The following is a 21,182-nucleotide window of genomic DNA, read 5'->3' as shown; positions in this document are numbered from 1 at the left end:
GACTGTAAGGTTGTAAAGCTGCAATGTTGGGAGGCTGTGTGATTCTGAAAGACTTTGCTATGGGCGGCCGTTACCACCAAAAATACAAGGATTTCAAATAGATCAGTAAACATATAAATGGTCTAGGGATCAGTTGCAGAGTGGTATAGCCAATAAAGAAATTGTTTAGCCAAGTTATGAACGGTGATGGCGCCTGTGTTGAATTGGATCATGACATCGTGAAATAAACTAGCCTAAATGCGAGTAGCTTAGCTCTTGCTTGTAAAACAGTATAAGATAAAGAGAAATGGTCTAGGGAAACCAAAAATGGGCTAGCATTCAATGTTGCAACAGCACAGTCTATTTTTGAACGGTCTAGCGTGACATCAAATGACACAGCGTTGTGTGAAATAGCGTAGCATGACATCAAATGGTCTAGCGTAGCATGAAACGGTATAGCCTTGCGTTAAATGGTATAGCATATCACAAAATGGTTTGGTTTAGTTTCGAGCAGCTTAGCGATGCATTATTGGAACAGCTTTTCACCAAATAGTCTAGCATCATTGAGTTGCATGGTTCAGCGTGACATCGAATGGTCTGGCGCCGAAACCACCAAAAATACAAACTGCAAGTTGAACAGCCAAACGTGAATTGGAACAGCGATCTGCGGGGGGCATGACGTCAATGAATGTGAAAAATCGGCGCCAAACCATCACAGTGAGACGCGAGCGTACCACTTTTTTTTATTTATTTATGTTTTTTTTTTTATTCATCCACAACACAAAGTACAAAACATACAATTACAAATGGTTACAAATTTTTGCTAGCCTAAAACAGCCGCGCAATTGCTGTTTTGGCAATTAACGTAAGCGTACCACTTAGTCAATGTGTGAACGTCGCCATTCAGTGATATTTCGGTAAGTTTTTTTTCTCTTGTTGCCTTGCTGATATTATATTTTTTCGTAGTCGTTCATGATAATGATACCTGAAATGGTACGGTTTGCCGGTCGCCAGCTTGTTATAGTTTATATTTCGGCGATGCATGAGTCAGACACCTTGACCAAAGCAATTTTTAATGCTTAATGTCGATTTGTAGAGCTCTTTTTCCATCATAACCCGAGCTTTACCTTTGATGGCTCTTAAGTGGCGATGTCCTTTAAAGCGGACCATCGCATTTCGGGTCGGAAGAAAGTTTTCCTTCAGACTTTGCCCAGTGAACTATCTTGGTTTATAAGTAAATGTAACTGCATTAGTTTTTTGAAATACGTTAAAATGTTTTTTTTCAGAGCCTATAACAGCCAAGGCGACTAAAAGGCTAAATTTTGATGGTCGCTACAACGAAAAACTGCACAAGTTGACGAGCTCGGCACACAAAAACCGCCGACCGCAATAGAAAACTATTATAATCCCATGAAAGGTGGTCCTTAAAGGGTTGTGAAAACATGTTTGTTTTAATATTTTTTTTAATTTTCAGGTTTGGAAAAATTTATGTCTCAACATCCGTCAGATCACTTTTTATAAACATGCCAATGTACCCTGACTTTGCTGGCTTTTGTTTTCCAAGTCCAGACCAGACCATTCTAAATTCCACTTGAATTCTACTAAATGGATGCCAGGGAGCACAGAAATCTAAAAATACCTTGCACTTCTTACCTTCTTTCGTCACAGCGACTTCCAACTTTTCGTGTTTTAAGCGAATTTTTCATACACGTTATGCAAATGAGGTTGTAAACCGAGCAACGGTTGTTTTTAACAAAAACGGTTTAATCGTTGACTTACAGCACTGCAAGTCAAAAATACAGGTCATTTCACAGAACGATCACTTGCAAACGTTTTAAGCGGTTAAAAACGGCGAATTATTCGTCCTGGAACTTTGAATTTGTTACGAATTAATTATGCAGTTTCGCTGTCTGCTGAACTTGGTCAGGTAAACTTAATAGTTGGATTGTGTACTCTTAGGTTTTGCTGCTTTCTATTGTTGAGTTAATAGTTTTGTTACTTTTGGAATCTGAACGTTTTCTCAGTATGTAATAAGTTCAATTTTAAAACCACACATTGAAATCTAGGATTCGTGACATTTTAATTTAATTACTGACATCAATGTACGAAGTTAAAAAAATAATTTATTCTGTTACCGTAGCTGAGCAGGTAGCTGAGGACGGTACTTTGTGGCCCTTATTGCCTTTCTTCCTAATGAATTTCGTTTTTAACTTCTTTGTTACATACACAGACATCAGTAAATTTTAGTATTACTCTGTGTATCAGTAAGTTATTTTAACACAAAAGCTCGCTCGTGCGAACTTAATTTTGTTTACACACATCTTATACTCGCAAACCCGTGAATATCGACGTCCAATCATCATCCCACTGCTCGAGATATATTCTCCTCCGTAAAAGGAAAGAAAAACGCTGCTTCATTGCAAATGAAATACTTTTCATAGAAATACTCTACTGAAAAAAATACTTTCAAGTCTGTTTCCTTGACTAAAACTTTATACGGTGTCTGACATTTGCAGAATGCAGAATGCAGAATGCAGACTAAGAGAATATATTGTGTTACCTTTACCATTATTGAAAGCTAACCGTAAACAGGCTAACCGAAGTGCTATTTAGGCTAACCGGAGTGAATAGTAGGCTAACGGGAGTGAATAGTAGGCTAACCGGAGCGTGTAGTAGGCTAACCCGAGTGATAAGTTCACTCCGGTTAGCCTACTACGCACTCCGGTTAGCCTACTATACACTCCGGTTAGCCTGTTTACGGTTAGCTTTCAATAATGGTAAAGGTAACACAATATATTCTCTTCGTCTGCATTCTGCATTCTGCATTCTGCGTTCTGCATTCTGCAAATGTCAGACACCGAACTTTATAGATCACTGGGGCGAGTTTTACCGTGACAAAACGGAAACTGACGTGACACAGCCAGAACTAATCGCGATCGCGTGGTTCTTTATCTATGCTCGTTCGACTTTTTTGCTTATCCATTTGGTTTTCATGTTTAGATGTGCTACCACACCTTATACAAATTTCAGTTTGCACAACTACCTCTAAGCTTATAACAAGAAACGTCTCTGATCCCTGTTGCCACTACACGGTACAACTTACTACACCTTGAGATTATATCATTCTTTTCCAAAAAAAAGAAAAAAAAATCACTTTCTCATTGCAAATAAAATACTTTTCATAGAAAATCTCTACTCAAAAAAGCACTTGTCTGTTTTCTTGACTCAAATTTAGATCAATCGGCCAAAACGGAAACTAGCGTGACACGGCCAAAAAATCATAACTAATCTGTTCAAAACTAATCGCCTGGTTCTTCGTCTAGTTTCTTTCGACTTTTTGCTTATCCATTCAGTTTTCATTTTTAGATGTGCTACCACGCCTTAAACAAATTTCAGTTTGCACAACTACCTCTAAGCTTATAACCAGGAACGTCTCTTACCCCCCTCAGGGGGGAGGGGTTACCCCCATAATGGCCTAAACAGGGAGGCTCCGTCCGAAAGGGGTACCTTTTTCATGCTTTAGGTATATAAGAGTAGGATTCTCACAAGTTGAGGTAAATGAAAGCGTAGGGATATCGGTTATTTAGGTATTTAAAAGGAGGTTCAAGTTTAAATATTTCGAACAAACGCACCTTATGGCTTGTCGGTATTTTTAAACAAATTTGGCTTCTTGGAGCTCAAATAAAGTTGTTCCGGGTAGGTGAGTTATCCCTAGCAGAGCGTTTACAAGGCGCTAGGGTAACCCTAGCGCTCAGGGTTACCCTACCTGCTTGTAAATAGGCCCTAAGTAGAAATACTTAGTAATAAGTACACTTAGTAGAGACAAGGGACAATAGGAACCGAATAGTCTGATTAGTCAAGGCTGATAGCGTAAGGACTGTTAGATTTTTTATAGGGCGGGGGGATGAAGGAGGAGGCATGAATTTTAGATGTTGGTTTTTTGTATTTTCTTACAGCCTAACAAGATATTTTTTGGTGGCCTTTGCCTTCTTTTGGGATTTACACCCCCTCCCCCTCCCCCATAAATCAGGCAAAAAAACTAAGAAAGGACCGGAGGGATCTCAACAGCTATAAAAAAAACCTTCCCTTATTAACTTCGTAATTCTTAAATAATTTATTTAACATGTATTTGTCTGAACAGCATTCAAAACAAGCTATCTAACAATGACGTCTTAGTGCGCAATTATAGAATATGAACCAACCGCGTAACCTGGAAGTACCGACAAAGGCTTGAGAAGAATTTAGCGGGCGCAAATAACTCTCCCTCCTCAACAAATGTAAGAAGAGCAGATCAAGTAAAATATTGAACCGGCATGAACTTCTCAAGCAAAAGAAAAATATTTTTATAATCTGTTTTATGTAAAAGAAACTGTATGGCAATTCTCTACGCACCGGATCCGACTTGAACGAAAACACCGTACATCTTCTGAATAGCCTTTGACATTTCCAGATTTACGGAATATCGGCTCTTTGCCCCCTACTGGTTTCTTCGTGGACGTCCTTGGTGCGCTGGATATAGGCAAGCTGTTCTTGGGCGCCAGAACTTTCCATATGTGTGCCTATGCTTGGCGCACACGGTCATTTTTGCGACAACCGACTCCTCTAAATCGAAAAAGCCAGCTCTGTCCAGGATTATTTGCCATTCTGTGATGTCCTCTTGCGATAAATGTATAGAAGCGAGGTGACTGTCTATCGATTCATCGCACTGAAGCAAGCAGAAAAGACCTGAAACGCCTCGCGAATCGCTACACTTTCCCGTTTGCGACAAAAAGCACGACATCTTGTTTTGAAATTTTATTTTTGGAGCCAATTACAAAACTTTGGCTCAAACTAATTACATTATCACAGTGACAATACTTACCAGAACTGTCTCTAAGTAGTAGATAAAATATGAGCGGGAGATCTGTATGGGCGATTACAATGGCGAGCCGACAGGCGAGCCATTGTAAACGCCCATACAGATCGGACGCGAATATTTTATTCTACTTGTGAAATGAAAACAATAAATTGGATGCAAAGTATTGTTATGCGAATCAGTAGAGATCTGTATCAAAAGTTAATGAATACTAATTAGCTGAGCAGGAGTTTGTATCAAAAGTTAATTCTATTGTTTGATTTGTATTGTGGTTTACAGTCGTGTACATGTGATCCGAATACTGTGCTTGGGTTGGTTTTCCCCCTTATGAATAATTAATGAATTTTACAACATTTATTTAAAAATTCGTGCCATAATACAACACTATACACTAAATTATGAATAAAACTAGTTACAGAATGACAATTTCAAATGTCTTTGTGCATCCTTAGGCCTAGTTCAGACATCGTGCTCCTGCCGTGACGAACTAAATTCAGAAATTAAGTTCGACAAAAGCACGGCAGAAGCACGGCGTCTGAATCAAACGTTTGAATTGACTTCGGCAAAACAATTTAGTTCGACACGGCATGTCGTGCCGCACGACTCTGGCACGGCAGCGGTTCAAACATCGTGCTTTTGCCGCACCAAACCAAATTCATAAATTATCTTAATGTATTTTGGCGGGATTACGTTCCCGCGAGGAGTTACGAGGAGACCCGAGAATAATTCTCCATTACGGAGTATGCGCACAACCTCGTTCCCAGGGTCTTCTCCGTTTTTAGCCGCCATTTTGAAAACGGAGAAGACTCTAGTTGCATACTTAAAAGTATGCAAATTGAATTTTATTCTTGTCAAACGGCAAAAACCATGGCGGCCAGCCAAAGGAATACAATAAATATTTTTCTGCTAAAAAGCACGGTTAGGATGTTTCATTCAACGAAGTAGATGACACTAATGACAGGGAGCAGGGCGAAGAAGAAGCTAGCGGGTCTGAATCCGAAATAAGCAAGTTTTCGGAAACTAGTCGGGCATACAAAAAAACATTCGCCGTACTCGCAAAAGGAAAAGTTTTTTTTTCTGTTGTTTTTCTTTGAGTTTTTGCTGCAATTTGGAAAACGGCGCCATTTTTGTTGGATCACCGCTGACTAACTGTTACGTAGATTCAGTACTCCTGAATTTGGCACGACTCTGGCACGACGTCTGAATCAGAGTCGTGCTTCTGCCGTGCTACAGTCGAACCTAATTGCAATTTAGTTCGGCACGGCAGGAGCACGATGTCTGAACTAGGCCTTACAGCTGGTAACGTGAATTGTGGCAATAGAATTTTGACGGTACGAACCGTCGGGTTTTGCCCACGCAAATCTTGTTTGCATGAAACACGAAAAGTCACGCAAATAAAGTTGTAAAGCGCTGAGGAAGAAAGCGACCATAGAGACCGCTGGAATTCAGGCTAGGAAAAATGAGTGCTGCTTTATGCAAAACAAGTTTATAAATGTGACTTTGAACAGCAGATTAACTAACTAAAACTGCAACTTTATAAAGTGGCAACAAAACATGTCAACTAAAATACAAGGTCACAAATTGTTTATTTCAAGAGTTACATAACTCCAACTTGTTAGACCAGTTAAAACTGAAGGATTTTTCAAATATTACACCTTGAACGCTTTCAGATTTAGCAAGAACTTATTTGTTCTTCCCTTTTTAAATGAAAAACAGCGAGTTCCAAAAAGTTAGAACGGTTTGTTTGAAAACATCGGTCAAAGTTCAGCAGACAACACATTTTGCAAATCAATTGTGACATTTGTCTTGAAAGCATGCAAAGTTCAAGACAACATAATTCGTCAATTTTAACCACTCATATCATTTGCAAGTTTTCTTTCTATAAAACTCCCTGTATTTTTCACCTACAATGTCGAAATTTTACAATTTAACCGTTTTTGTTGAAAACAACCGTAGTTAGGTTTACAACCTCATTTGCATAATGTGTGTGAAAAATTCGCTTAAAACACGAAAAGTTGGAAGTCGCTGTGACAAAAGAGAGTAAGAAGTGCAAGGTATTTTTAGATTTCTGTGCTCACTGGCATCTATTTAGTAGAATTCAGGTGGAATTTAGAATGGTCTGGTCTGGACTTGGAAATTAAAGGCCAGCAAAGTCAGGGTACATTGGCATGTTTATAAAAAGTGATCTGACGGATGTTGAGACATAAATTTTTCCAAACCTGAAAATTAAAAAAAATATTAAAACAAACATGTTTTCACAACCCTTTAAGGACCACCTTTCATGGGATTATAATAGTTTTCTATTGCGGTCGGCGGTTTTTGTGTGCCGAGCTCGTCAACTTGTGCAGTTTTTCGTTGTAGCGACCATCAAAATTTAGCCTTTTAGTCGCCTTGGCTGTTATAGGCTCTGAAAAAAACATTTTAACGTATTTCAAAAAACTAATGCAGTTACATTTACTTATAAACCAAGATAGTTCACTGGGCAAAGTTTGAAGGAAAACTTTCTTCCGACCCGAAATGCGATGGTCCGCTTTAAAGGACATCGCCACTTAATTGCAGAAGTCTTTGAGGAATTCAGTCACAGTCAGTGTACCGCCACGAATAATCAGCAGAGTTGAAACGCCATGGTGAGCAACCTGATATCTGTTATCTTGTCGTTTGTCACGCAATGCATGTGATGTGACTGAATGCTCAACGCGGTTTTGAGATAAGAGTAGCCGGGATAGGAACAGCTTTTTATGTTTATTTTCTAAATGAGATTTACATTTTTATTTCGTTTTTGTTTGTACAATATTTAATATGTGCTCTCGTTAAAAAAATCGGCAGTATTTAAATTTATTTGCTGATTTATTTAACTATTCAACGGCTAAATGCTGGAGTGTGCACTGAATTTTACTTTCGGCTGCTTAGGAAATCGCTTAAGGCCCATTTACACGACAGAGACATTTTGGCACGGTATAAAAAATGTCAAAAATGGTACACGTACCTAATAAGGTTTCTTGATTCACCTGAATCACAATCGAGACTTCAAAATATCAGTTTTGTAAATGCCTCGCATAAATTTAACGCAACTTTTATAGACTCCCTACAGATTCAAGACCACGAACTATTTTTTTTTTCTTCTACATTATTTTAGCAAAGGGCCGGGTGGGTCATGTTATTTTTGGCCCCCTATCATGGGTGGGTCAGTCGGTTTTTGAGCCAGGCGGAAGGGGTGGGTCACACATTTTCAAGCCACCAAGTGGAAAAATAGATGCAAATCTGATTTTAAAAATGAACATAGAAAGCTATTTCTATCCTGGCTACCCTTCTCTCTGCCAATTTTTTTTACACGACAACACAGATTAAATATTGTACAAAAAAGGAAACAAAGATGTAAATCTGATTTTAAAAATGAACATAGAAAGCTATTCCTATCCTGGCTACCCTTCTCTCAAATCCGCATCGAGCGGTCACATCATATGCTTTGCGTGACAAATGACAAGATAACAGATATCAGGTTGCTCACCATCTGCCTCGTCCCCAGGCGCCGATTGGCCGGACGTTGAGGCGGTAAGGCGGGAAAACAGGGAGCGCGGGGTTTGATGGTTAGGGAGCGAGCCGCGGAGCGCCTGGCAGATCTTGCATTCAATATGGCGGACCAAAATGTCATCAACCCTGAAATGTGTATTAAAAACAGCAAAAGAGCCGTCTATTTAGCATTTTTACAGCACAGAGCGCCTTGGACACATCTTTTATGAAAAATATTCTTATTAAGACGACGGACTTCACCACCATTTTCGCACGCTTCATGTCCCAGCTCAGCTTGAGAAGAGCCAGAAGGAGCATACGAGGCACTCTGTGAAGTTAAAAAAGCTTTGAATCCTTTACGACAAATAGACGTTGAAATGTCTAATGACATTTTCCGAACTCCAAGAGAGACAGGTACTCATTTCCGTTTATCGAAGTTGTCTTGTAAATCCGAGTGTAAATGACAAGAAAATTAGTTATCCTTTCCATTATTGTTTTGTGTAGAATTTTTTTCGTAGAGCCCGAGAGTTAGTTGCCTTTTAGTTATTCCATGGACGCTCCCCGGGGACGCTCATTCAAGCCAGACGCGACAAAGATAATGCAACAACAGCATGAATCCATCGATACAAATAACAATTCATCTGTCTTTGGGATGTCATTTCTACTATCTCTGGTTTACTTCAATAAAATGTTAATTATCTGCTTATCAGTAATCAAGCACAACCTTTGATAGTTGTTTTATTAATTGAAGATAAAAATTACATTAAAAATGTTTGATATCATAACTGTAATTTTTTTCAATGCAATTTTTTTTATTGATTGCCAGTAGGTGACTTTTTTCCCATTAAACCACAATTTATTAAGGATAAATACACATTTTTTTTGTTAAGCATTGTGGCAGTGAGTCTGCCATTTATGCTGTGAATGCAACTGAGTCAACTAAATTGTTTGGAATGTACCCTATGCCATGCCATGCAGGCTTTTAATTTGGGGGCAGGTGCAGAGAGCATTTCTGATGAATGTGACACTGTTTTCATGAAGTTTTTAGAATGGTTCATGTGCGGTATATGATTTAAGATCATCTTGAAATCTTGCTTTGTAAAAATGGAAAGATAATTTTTCTCATAAATATTTATGTATTAATATGCAAGGCTAGCATCTTTGGACATCCAAGGCCCACCATCATTCTATTCTAAATAACTCTAGTAACAAACCCCTCTTAATTTTTTATCACTCTCCTGTAATTCTTTACAAATTTAAAATAGTACATGTATTTGTAAAATTCTTTACTTTTTTAGCCACTGAAAAGAAATGTCTACTTTGTGCTTGCAAATTTGGTGTCTAAAGGCCTTTGTTATGCTCCCACTGACTTGATATTAACTAATTGCAAAAGGAGCTGGGGTGAACTGTACATGGAGGGTTGAAGAGGGTAGTAAATCAGTTTAGAAAATCAATCAAGTTAATTTTCAGGAGAAGGCTAACTAATATGTCTAGATCATAATCATATGAAGGGCACCACCAAGGAAATTGTCATACAAACAGTAATCCTCAGATTATCTCATGCACAACTTATTTAAATTCACAGTAGGTTAAGGCCATGCAGGTAAAACCCTCCTGGCTAGATAACTTTTGCAAATTGAAGGGAAATGTCTGAATGGTTTTGCAAAATCAGTACTACTAAAAATATTTTTAAAAATGTAAAAAGGTATCTTTTTCTCTTACAACAGCTGTTGTCATGGGTATAAAGCAGCACGGTAGGCAAAGCATACATTCAACATTTAAAGTGTTTTAATTGTTTTCCAAGACTGCTAGAGGCAGTGGGCTATTAGCAGACTGGGGAAAAAGTGGCAACTCCAGGTTTGCCGGTTTATTTATTTTAATCAAATTCAATATGATTAGCCAGGAGTTGCCATGTTCACATGAAATGCATTTAAGAGTCAGTAACAAACTCTTTGATGTAAAATTGCCTGGCATCTCAATTTATTTTCCTACACTATCTCAGCCATAAACTCTTGGGCCGGCAAAAATGATTTAAGTTTTGCTGTCTGTCATAGTCCAGTGTTTTGTTACCCTTAGGAATAAAGTTTTGCCACACATTCTCTAAAAACACCTACTAAAAAAACACTCCCTGTGACACTACAACTAGAAAAAACTATATTTTTTTTTTGTTACAAGTTTGTCAAAGTCTTATCCTGCTTAAATCCTCCAAAAGAGTGACCAAAACCTTATTTCTCCTTACAGTATCAATGCATTATCAAGCAGTACAGTGACGAGAAACACACAAATTAATCAGCGGAGAGTAATTTCGATATTAACACTTGAATCAGTAAAAAGAAATTTTAAGTAGGATCTGCCTCCTCTGGTCACTAACACCTTAAGTGCTGAAATAAACAGAACTACGCAAAGTTGAAATTTCAATAATTGTACTTTCTGTCAAGAAAGGTAAATTATGAGGTTAACCTAGCTAGAATAAAATATCAGCACACATTATAATTGTTTATGTGTCATGTTCTCATAAGATCTCCTACGTTGGACAACATTAATTTGATAAAACACTTGTTAGCACTTGAACGGCTCTCTCTGGAGCGCTGCTTATAGACTTTATACCTGAAGTTTAACGGCCAAGAGGTACAAATAAAAGTATACCGAAATGTAAGGAAGCTAAGCACTGCTCAGAAACGAAACAAACCAGCTCGAATTTCTGGCATCGATTGAAGCGAAACTTACCCTCAGTTCGAAGCTTATAAAGAAATTTAATTTTCTAACGACGGCAGAGATTCTTTACCCTCCGCCATTGACGATCTTCTCGCAATCAAAGTGGGATTTTCTCTGTTCAATCTTCTGCTCAGATTTCATACCATTTCTCCGGATAAATCGCTGATTTTGAGCTAGATTTCCCGCCAACATTAGATTAAAGCAAGGGGACCCCCACTTTGCTGAAACCAGCCTCAGTGAACGCTGAAAAGAATCGGCTCGATAGAGCAACGAAAACGATCCGAAAGGCCGTCAAAATCCCCATGTTGACAGTACTAACTTCCACGTATCTCCCAGTGTTGATTTCTTGACCGTTAAACTTGTTAAAAGCGCTAAAACGCCTTTTGACGAGAAACCGAACATTTTTGCCAAGAAACTGAACAGGATCTGCCAGGCGTCCGCTTCCCCGTCCGCATCAGGCCCAGAACGCCAAGCGAACCGTGCACGTCAGTCCCACAACACCAAGCGAACCGTGCACGACCAAGGACGAGGACGCCTGGGGACGAGGCAGGCTCACCATGGTCTTCTCTGCCGCTGATTACTCAAAGACGTCTGAAATAAAGAGCCATCAAAGTTTAAATTCATGAAAATAAGCTCGGTTTACAATGGAAAAAGAGCTCTACAAATGAACATTAAGCGTAAAAATTGCTTTGGTCAAAGTGTCTGACTCGTGCACCATCGAAATAAATTATAAACTACAGTAGAACCCGTGATAACTCGAACTCAGATCTGACTCGAACAACCCCGCTAACTCGAACTATGAACTTTTGTTTATCTTGGTCAAATTTACCCAGATTACTCGAATTCTGGTTCTTGCAACTCGCCACTGATGCCCATTGAAATATTCTACCAGCTCTTTTTGTCTTGTATTTAGATTTAAACACTAAAACAAACACTGCAGCAGATTTAATTTTAATTGAACAACGAACAGATATTCGTATTTGACAGTCATGTTCCACTCTTTACATAAAAATGTTTGATCGTGTGAGAGTTTCTTAGGAAATAAATTTTATTTGCACTGTACTGTACACTAAAATGCTTAAAATCAGTAAAAAAAAACAATTATCAACATGGAAAATTGAATATTCAGTCTACCCCGATAACTCGAAACCCCGAAAACTCGAACTGTTTTTCGATTCCCTTCTATTTAGAGTTCGAGTTGTCAGGCCGGTTCTACTGTATCACAAGCTGGCGACCGGCAAACAGTGCTAGAAATTGTTTCGGGTATCATTGATAATGAACAATGACGAAAAAAATATAATGTCAGTGGAGCAACAAGAGGAAAAAAACTTACCGAAATATTACTGAATGGCGACGTTCACACATTGACTAAGTGGTACGCTCGCGTCTCACTGTGATGGTTTGGCGCCATTTTTCACATTCATTGACGTCATGCCCCCCGCAGATCGCTGTTCCAATTCACGTTTGGCTGTTCAACTTGCAGTTTGTATTTTTGGTGGTTTCGGCGCCAGACCATTCGATGTCACGCTGAACCATGCAACTCATTGACGCTAGACTATTTGGTGAAAAGCTGTTCCAATAATGCATCGCTAAGCTGCTCGAAACTAAACCAAACCATTTTGTGATATGCTATACCATTTAACGCAAGGCTATACCGTTTCATGCTACGCTAGACCATTTGATGTCATGCTACGCTATTTCACACAACGCTGTGTCATTTGATGTCACGCTAGACCGTTCAAAAATAGACTGTGCTGTTGCAACATTGAATGCTAGCCCATTTTTGGTTTCCCTAGACCATTTCTCTTTATCTTATACTGTTTTACAAGCAAGAGCTAAGCTACTCGCATTTAGGTTAGTTTATTTCACAATGTCATGATCCAATTCGACACAGGCGCCTACACCGTTCATAACTTGGCTAAACAATTTCTTTATTGGCTATACCACTCTGCAACTGATCCCTAGACCATTTATATGTTTACTGATCTATTTGAAATCCTTGTATTTTTGGTGGTAACGGCCGCCCATACTTTGCGGTAAGATATAGTTCACGGTTCACAGACTGTACGATGACTAGCTTTGAGCTGATTGCCAGATTGTAAGACATAAGAATGTAATCTTGCAGGTTAGAGCAGTTTTCAATTGAGTGTCGTAAAACCAAAACCAAAGTAATTCCTCTAGCCAATCACAAAGGACACAGACAAACGAGTGAACCAATCAAAACTCGAAGCAATTACATCTAGTTGGCACGAAGCGCGGGAAAACGTGCGCGAGCGAGTCACAATTGGTTTTGGTTTTACTCCTGATTGGCCGAGAAAGTGGCGCGAAATTTTTTAACCAATCACTAAGCGTAGTGAACGCAAAACCAAAGCAAACGCAAATTACTTTCGACACTCAATTGAAAACCGCTCTATAAGATTGCAACGTCGAAACGCTGTAAGATTGTAAGGCTGTACAATGGTTGTAAGGCGGAACGGCTAACAGGCTGTAAGATTTAAAGCAGCCAGGTTTTAAGGTAATTCCTGGGAAATAAAACTGCTCATAGATTTTCAACCAAACTTTGCCGGTTTTTTGTTTACCTTCAGAAGCCAGGTTTTAAGGTAATTCCTGGGAAATAAAACTGCTCATAGATTTTCAACCAAACTTTGCCGGTTTTTTGTTTACCTTCAGGGAAGTTAAATTTTGAAATAAATCAAAGGCTCTTCGAGCAACCTCATGGTAATTATAATTCGATGAATGAAGTGCCGACCTCCGCATTTTTTTCAAAAGGGCTCGATTTATACTAGATACTTATTCGTCTTGGCAGACGAATTATGAAGATAGTTGGTCTGGACGGATGATCTGTCTGTTTGCCCGTATTTATACACAGACGAATTATCGCACGAACTAAAAAATGCTTGCCTAATTAAAATGCAAGTTCGTCCAGACGCATCATCCGTCTCTTGTATAAATCGAGCCAATTTAAAGTGCAACTATGATCAAATTTTCGATTTCCATGTCTTACATTTTCGTGTACAATAAGACTTTCTTACTCACCTTGCCAATTTTCAATCAATTACGAACATCAGAAGTCGTTTTTTATTACAGTGCTGCGCGTCGAACCGTGAACACCTAACAAAGTTTCGTACAAGTTTTTGACAAGTTTGATGAGTTGTCCGGTCGCCGAGCCAATCAGAAGGCGGGATACGTGGGAAGGCGAAGTCGCTAACTCATGCGGTTTTGAAAGTGTTTTGCACCTTTCCCGCGAGTTCTATTCGGAGATGGCGACTTATCAGATCAAAGTAGAATACGGAGACGACAAGCGGTTTAGCACTTTTCTCCTGTACGATATCACCTTGGAAAAACTCTTATCTGAAGTCAAGCGGCACTGCTCGCCTTTAGCTCACCTGCCAACCTCAAATATTAAAATACGGTTCCGAGACGAAGATGGAGACTTTATCAATCTTTTCGGCTCCGATGGCTTCGCATTTCAAGAGATGCTGAGAAGCTCAAAAACCGTAAAGGATCAAGACTACAGGAAAATTTATCTCGTAGCAAATGAGGTTGATTCGCCAATGCCTAAAAAGTGTAGACGTACGGAGCGAGCCGAATTGGAACTCGATATGGAGCCGAATAGCGGTGCGTCCTTGGAGCCTAAACAGTTGTGTTGTTTACCCCAGAGAGTGCGGCGTCAAAATCTCCTTCAAGCAAAGCCCTTTGGACGCCCAACAACAAGAAATCGAGGATAATCTTCAAATGCTTAGAGTACAAATAACAAGTGCAAAGGATGAACTAGCGAAACTGAGTGAGAGACAAAAAGAATTCCGCTCTCTTGGAGAGATAAGAGGTCGAGTTTGCAACAATTGTCACCAAGGCGGGCACACTAAAACAACATGCTCTGGACTTTCATGCAACGATATCAATTGGTGCAAAATAAAGGACAAGCACCCAGAAGAAAAGCAAAAGGTCACCGCTCTTCAACGTGAAATCAAAACTCTTGAAACTAAGTTTATCGAGGAGGAATCCAATTTCAAGAAATTCACAGCCGCGCGTGAAAGACGTAAATTCTCATTCTTCGCGGTAATGAGACCGCGCTTGAAAGCCCAGAACATGTTCAAATACAGCACTGGTAACAGAAATATTGTGGATCGTGATCTTCTTATTCTACAGAGAGCACTCAAAAAGGTCCCTGACTGGGATGAAAGTGAGGATTGGCGTTTACTGAAAATAATCGAACAGTATGAGAAATCTAACGTGGACCTAGTGTAAACAAGGCGCGCGGCATGCAATGAACTGAAGTTGAATTGAATGAACTGAAGTTGTGTTTTATTTATTTTCGCACGCCCGAACGCTTTCGAATATAGTTTGAGCTGTTCGTAGTTCCTTTTAGAAAACGTTTATTGACATTATCCTCAGTATGTTGGAAAATATTTGGAAGAATTCAATACTCTGTCTATAAATATGTAAACAAATCGAACAGTATAAATATTCTTGAGTTCTTATGTAATTTCATTGACTAGATCAAGATAGTATCCGGTTCATATTTATTGAACATGTTCTCTTGTTATTATACAAGTATACTAGTAATGAAAAGGCTAGAAATAGCCGCAGTGTTTGAAGTGAGCGAATGAGTTTGCTGGGGAAATGTTTATAACCGCATCAGCTATCGCCACTTCAGTCTCGTTCATTGCCAACATCTGGTGCCTTCGCAGAAATGCCTTTATCTGATGAAAGCACAGCTCACACGTATTGAATTGTGGAGAATAGGGAGGTTGGTAAATGAGTCGCACTCCACAATCAGTTAGCATATTTCTCAGTACAGGCTCGATGTGGTGTCCATGGTGGAAACCGCAGTTATCCATAACTACGCAGTCACCGCGCTCCAAAACAGCGCTTCCATCTCCGCGTTCGAGTTGTAGTGCTTCATCAAAAAACTGCAGAAGCTCCATTCCTTTTAAGGGACCATCTACGATGTTGTAATAGTCAACACCAAGGAAAGAATGGAGAAGATTGAGCGTGTAATTGGCATTTGTTGCGTAGCGCTGCATCTCGAACGCAGCTTGGCCTAATGTAGCACTTCCATATATCCTGTTCCCAGTCGTTTTGATCACGCTTGATTCATCAAAAAAGTGCAGGTTTGTTGCGTTTATGTTTGATATTTCGGTCAGATATTCATCAATGCGTTGTAAATTATGTGGCGTCGCAGATTCAACAGGAATACCGGGGGGGGGGGGTACTCAGAAAAGTTTTATACGGGGAGGCTCCGCCCCAAGTTCTTACCCCTTACCCTTTTATATACCATTTTTGACAGAAATTGTACCCCTTTCGTATCCCTTTAACTGAAAAAGGTACCCCTTTTGTATACTTAAGAGACATGGCGTGGACTTAAAATAGGACGTTTTCTTGTCATTTTTATGTAGCGCTTAATAAATTAAAATAATACAGCCATAAATTGCGTCTGTTCGAAATATTTTAATTAAAGGCCCTTTTAAATAGCCAAATGACAGATTTCCATACCCTTTCATATACTTAAACTCATGAAATCCCTACCCTTTTATATACCTGAAGCCTGAAAAAGGTACCCCTTTCGGGCGGAGCCTCCCCGTATAGGCCATTATAGGGAGTACCCCCCCCCCCCGGGCAGGAATAACACTGATCTTTTTCCTTGTCATAATCAATTTTTCGCGAACAACTTTGTTTATCTGCGAAACGCTTGGGATGTCCGCGGGATTGACAACGCCATCTAGCAAAAGCCGTTCTTGAAGTTCTCGGCCATAAATGCTTGGCTTCATCAGTTTCTGGACTTCTATATAATCTAAAGCATCTTGATCGATCTTTCGGCTTTCATTGTGACTTTTAGCTGGACGAAGGGATGTGTTTGCTTCATTGTAACGGCTCACTACTTTATTGACGTAACTCACACTCTTGCGAAGTTCTCGCGAGATTTGTCGCTGGCCCCATCCTTCGTCATAGAGATCTAATATTCTTTCCCTGTACATATTTGGTAAAACTCTACCATTATCGAATATTCCACCATACGCGTTCACTCGTAGCTGCACATCAGCTGTATAAGAGACGCAAAATTAAAAAGAAGAAATAAACTCGCGCGCTGCAGAACACGATACGAAATACAGGAAAATAAATTCCACGAACTGTGATATACTTACAAACATTGTTTTGATAAGCATTCATATCTTCAAGTTCAATAGAAATGCTCCTTCTTTTTCTGTCCGCGCCTGTCGAAACGTTACACTTCGATAGACTCAATGAAATCCCGCGCTTTTTCAAAAGCCGTTCGCTGATTGGTCGACAGAGACGACTCATCAAACTTGTCAAAAACTTGTACGAAACTTTGTTAGGTGTTCACGGTTCGGCGCGCAGCACTGTAATGTGATCCGAGTGTTATGGCATTATTTAAAACATGGAAATCGAAAATTTGATCATAGTAGCACTTTAAATAAGTGTCCAATAAAGAAAAACAATCTCACTTTGCTTTATTTTTTCCACGTGAGTTGCGTCATTGATGACTCGTGCTCTCAGTCGTCGTAGCGCTATTCAATTTTCACAACCAAAATATTTACCGGTAAGTGTATTACCTTTTAAGTAAATTTGTTTTGTGAATATGTTTACTTTTCTGTCAGCACGTATAGCGTTATTTTTGAGCAGCGAATAAAATTTGAGAGAAAAGATACGCCCAATCTCACTTAATTTGCCTTTGAATGTTTTCTCGCGTGAATGGGTCATTGATAGTTTTTTTTCTTCAAATAAGCGTTCAATAATGTAACACAATCCCCGTGAATGTTTTATTTTTCCATGGGAATTGCGTCATTGATGGTTCGTGCTCTCAGGCTTTGTAGCGCGAATTCTATTTCATCACAAAAATATTTATTATAGTGTAACCTTTGATCCTTTTTAGCATGAAGTAAATTTGTTTTGTGAATATGTTTACTTTTCTGCCAGCACGTATAGCGTTTTTTTGAGCAGCGAATAAAATTTGAGAGAAAGATGCGCGTTTCTGCACGACTCAAAAAGACCAAAAAGATGAAGAACGGATGACGTGTCACGAAGGTGATGTGACGCGAAACAAAAACGTGCATGAATGTTGTGTTTACAAAAACGCGTCACATGGCAAGCGTAAATGTTTTTAACGTGAATAGGTCATTGATAAACTATGCTCTGAGGCTTCGTAGAGCGAATTCTATTCTCTTTTATCACCAGAGGATAAGTGTAACTGATCCTCTTTCGATTTGTTTTGTGAAAATTCAATTTAGTTCCCTGAAAGAGAGAGACCCTGGGAACGAGGTTAGAGAATAATTTGTTTGGACATGCGCTGAATGGCGTTTTAAAGAACCTTTCTGTCAGCACGTTCACCGTTAAATGCATGAATTAATTGCGGTTTAATATCAGAATGGAGCACAGGCAGCCCAAGCTAACGATAAGAGCCACAGTACTCTAAGACTCAATTTTTTAAAGAGTTTTATGGGAATGAAACAATTTTGTTTTACGATATATAATTTCGAACGTTTTATGAATAAAATTGACTTACACTGTTGCTGTGTCGTTTTCTTTCTTGTTTGCCAGCTCCTCGATTGCGGGCATTTACGTACGTTCAACGCACGTAAAAAAAAAACGCTGTTTATTATTTTTTACGCGACAGTGGAAATTTGCCTACGTATTTTTTTACGCACGTTTTACGTACGTAAATATTTACGCGTCAGTGGAAATCCACCTTAAGGCTTGTAAGAAGGTTCCGTTGCAAAATTTTCAAGGTTAGGTTGTATGATTATAGGTCTGTAACATTGCATGACTGTTAGGTTGCAAGGTCCGAAACCTTAAAAGCTAAAGAGCTCCAAGAATGTCTGTTTTTGGGCAGAATGGTTGTTAGGTATGGTAAAAAGGTAAAAAGGTTATAAGAAGTAAGACCGGTAGGCTCAAGATTAATTATCTTCAAGCGTCCGTGTTGAAAGGCTCAAAATAGACATTTCGAAACCCAGTTCTAATTTTGATTTATTGTTACTGCTTTGATGTTTTAATCTTTAATCTATTATTTTGTTGTTTTCTTTATTTAAAAGGTAATAATCGTGCACATCACAAATATGTCTCTAGCTTTGTATGGTCCTGCAAACATTTTACTAAATATGAAATCGTTTCACTTTGCATCACATCACTCGAGTTTATTACTAGGTAATAAATATTTGCTGTTATTCACATAGAATATAAGGAAATGAAATCAAAGCCTAAAACCTAAAAAGTATCCAAACGGCAATCAGCTTAGCGTTGCCAAAGAAGTGGGCGATGAGGCTCGAAAAGGAGCTGCCTATAGCAATCTTGGCAATGCCTATCAAGGTCTCGGTGATTTTAAACAAGCCTTTGCATTGTTAACGCAAGCAACATCTCGGCATTGCCAAAGAAGTGTGGGACCAAGCTAGAGAAAGGGGTGCCTATGGCAACCTTGACAATGCTTATGACGGTCTCGGTGATTTCAAACAAGCCATTGAGTACCACCAGCAATGTCTCAGCATTGGTAAAGACGTGGGAAACAAGGCTGGAGAACGACGCTAATATGGCAATCTTGGCAATGCTCATCAAGGTCTTGCTGATTTTTAAACAAGCCATTGAGTACCACCAGCAATGTCTCAGCATTGGTAAAGAAGTGGGAAACAAGGCTGGAGAACGACGCGAATATGGCAATCTTGGCAATGCTCATCAAGGTCTTGCTGATTTTAAACAAGCCATTGATTACAACCATCAAAGTCTCTGCATTTCCAAAGAAGTTGGGGGCATAGCTAGAGACGGACTTGTCAATGGAAATCTTGGCATTGCTTATCATGGTCTCGGTCATTCTAAAGAAGCATTTGATTATCACAAGAAACATCTCAGCATTGCCAAAGAAGTGGGGAACAGGTGTGGAGAAGGACGTGCCTGTGGTAATTTTGGCAATGTTTATCAAAGTCTTGGTGATTTGAAACAAGCCAATGACATGATTATTATAAGCATAGCATTGTCAACGTCGTGGCTCAAGCTATTTTAGACCCCTAAAAGAGACAAACAAAAGGGAATTTAAATTTGTATATTTCTTCGTGTGTAACCCTAAACGAGACCATCATGGCTAATGCGAGACCAAAAATCCAAGCGAGACGACGAGCATCCCCGTCACTTTCAAATGCGAGTCCTCCCCCCCCCCCCCCGGGCCATGGAGTACTACCTACAAGGTCTTAGGATTGCAAAAGAGGTAGGGGACAAGCCTGCCAAAAGAATTGCGTAATGTATAGTTGGCACTTGTTACCGGCTTCTGGGGAATTTGCAAAAAGCCAAAGAATAACACGAGCAGCATCTTGATGTTGCAAAAGAAGTAGGCAACAGGAGTGGTGAAGGATGTGCGGCTTATTTGTTTGGCCTTGGGTTGAATTGTCGCGTTGTTTACACGAGGCTCTGGATTGTTATCGATCGAGTGTAAACGTGTATAATGACATGAGATGCCTTCTTAAGGAGGAGGATATGTGGAAAGTAAACTTTCGTGATATGCATTAACGTGCATACACGGCTTTGTGGAGATTTTTTGTGATGCTTTCAAAGACTGATGAGGCTTTGTGTGCTGCCGAGCAAGGACGAGGACAGGCCCATAAGCCTGGTTTTCACTAGCGACGCAAGCAAAAGCGCGATCACGCAAAAAGGACAAATTTTGATCCTTGTGCTTGTGCTTGCCACAAGCAGAAGCGCAAGCATCAAAATGCAATGCGCTTGTGCTTTTGCTTAAGTCGAAGCCGCTTTCACGGAGAATTAAGAGCTGTTATCTTTGCGCTTGTGCTTGCGTCGCTAGTGAAAGCCAGGCTCCATGGATCTCATGGAATCACAGTATGGGTGTCTTGATCAAAGTGAGATGACATTGAAAATAGTTAGCGATGTATCTAAACAAACAGTTTTTGTAGCGCTCGAGTGTACGAAGATGGGAACCTCCTTTTTATTCATAAACATTCTGATCACTTAGGCACTGTTTACACGAACGCGGTTTCATTTGTAACCTCATCGCTTTCGAGCGGTTACGCCAACACAACTGAAACCGTATCGTTTTAAAAACGCTCCACGTTTGAGAGCGTTTTCAAAACGATACGGTTTCATTGGTCGTGTAAACGGCAAAACCGCA

The 21,182-nt window shown here is 39.5% G+C and overlaps 1 pseudogene; it reads left to right on the top strand.

Annotated features, from left to right (window-relative positions):
• Positions 1 to 14,319: 14,319 nt before the first annotated feature.
• LOC144647590 (uncharacterized) lies at positions 14,320 to 15,307 on the top strand (annotated as a pseudogene).
• Positions 15,308 to 21,182: the final 5,875 nt, after the last annotated feature.

The sequence above is a fragment of the Oculina patagonica genome, chromosome 3 (assembly GCF_052425735.1).
Source record: "Oculina patagonica isolate OP01 chromosome 3, crgOcupat, whole genome shotgun sequence".
Taxonomy (NCBI): Eukaryota; Metazoa; Cnidaria; class Anthozoa; order Scleractinia; family Oculinidae; genus Oculina; species Oculina patagonica.
Note: the sequence above shows the minus strand (reverse complement) of the source record. Positions and strands in the feature narration are given on the sequence as shown.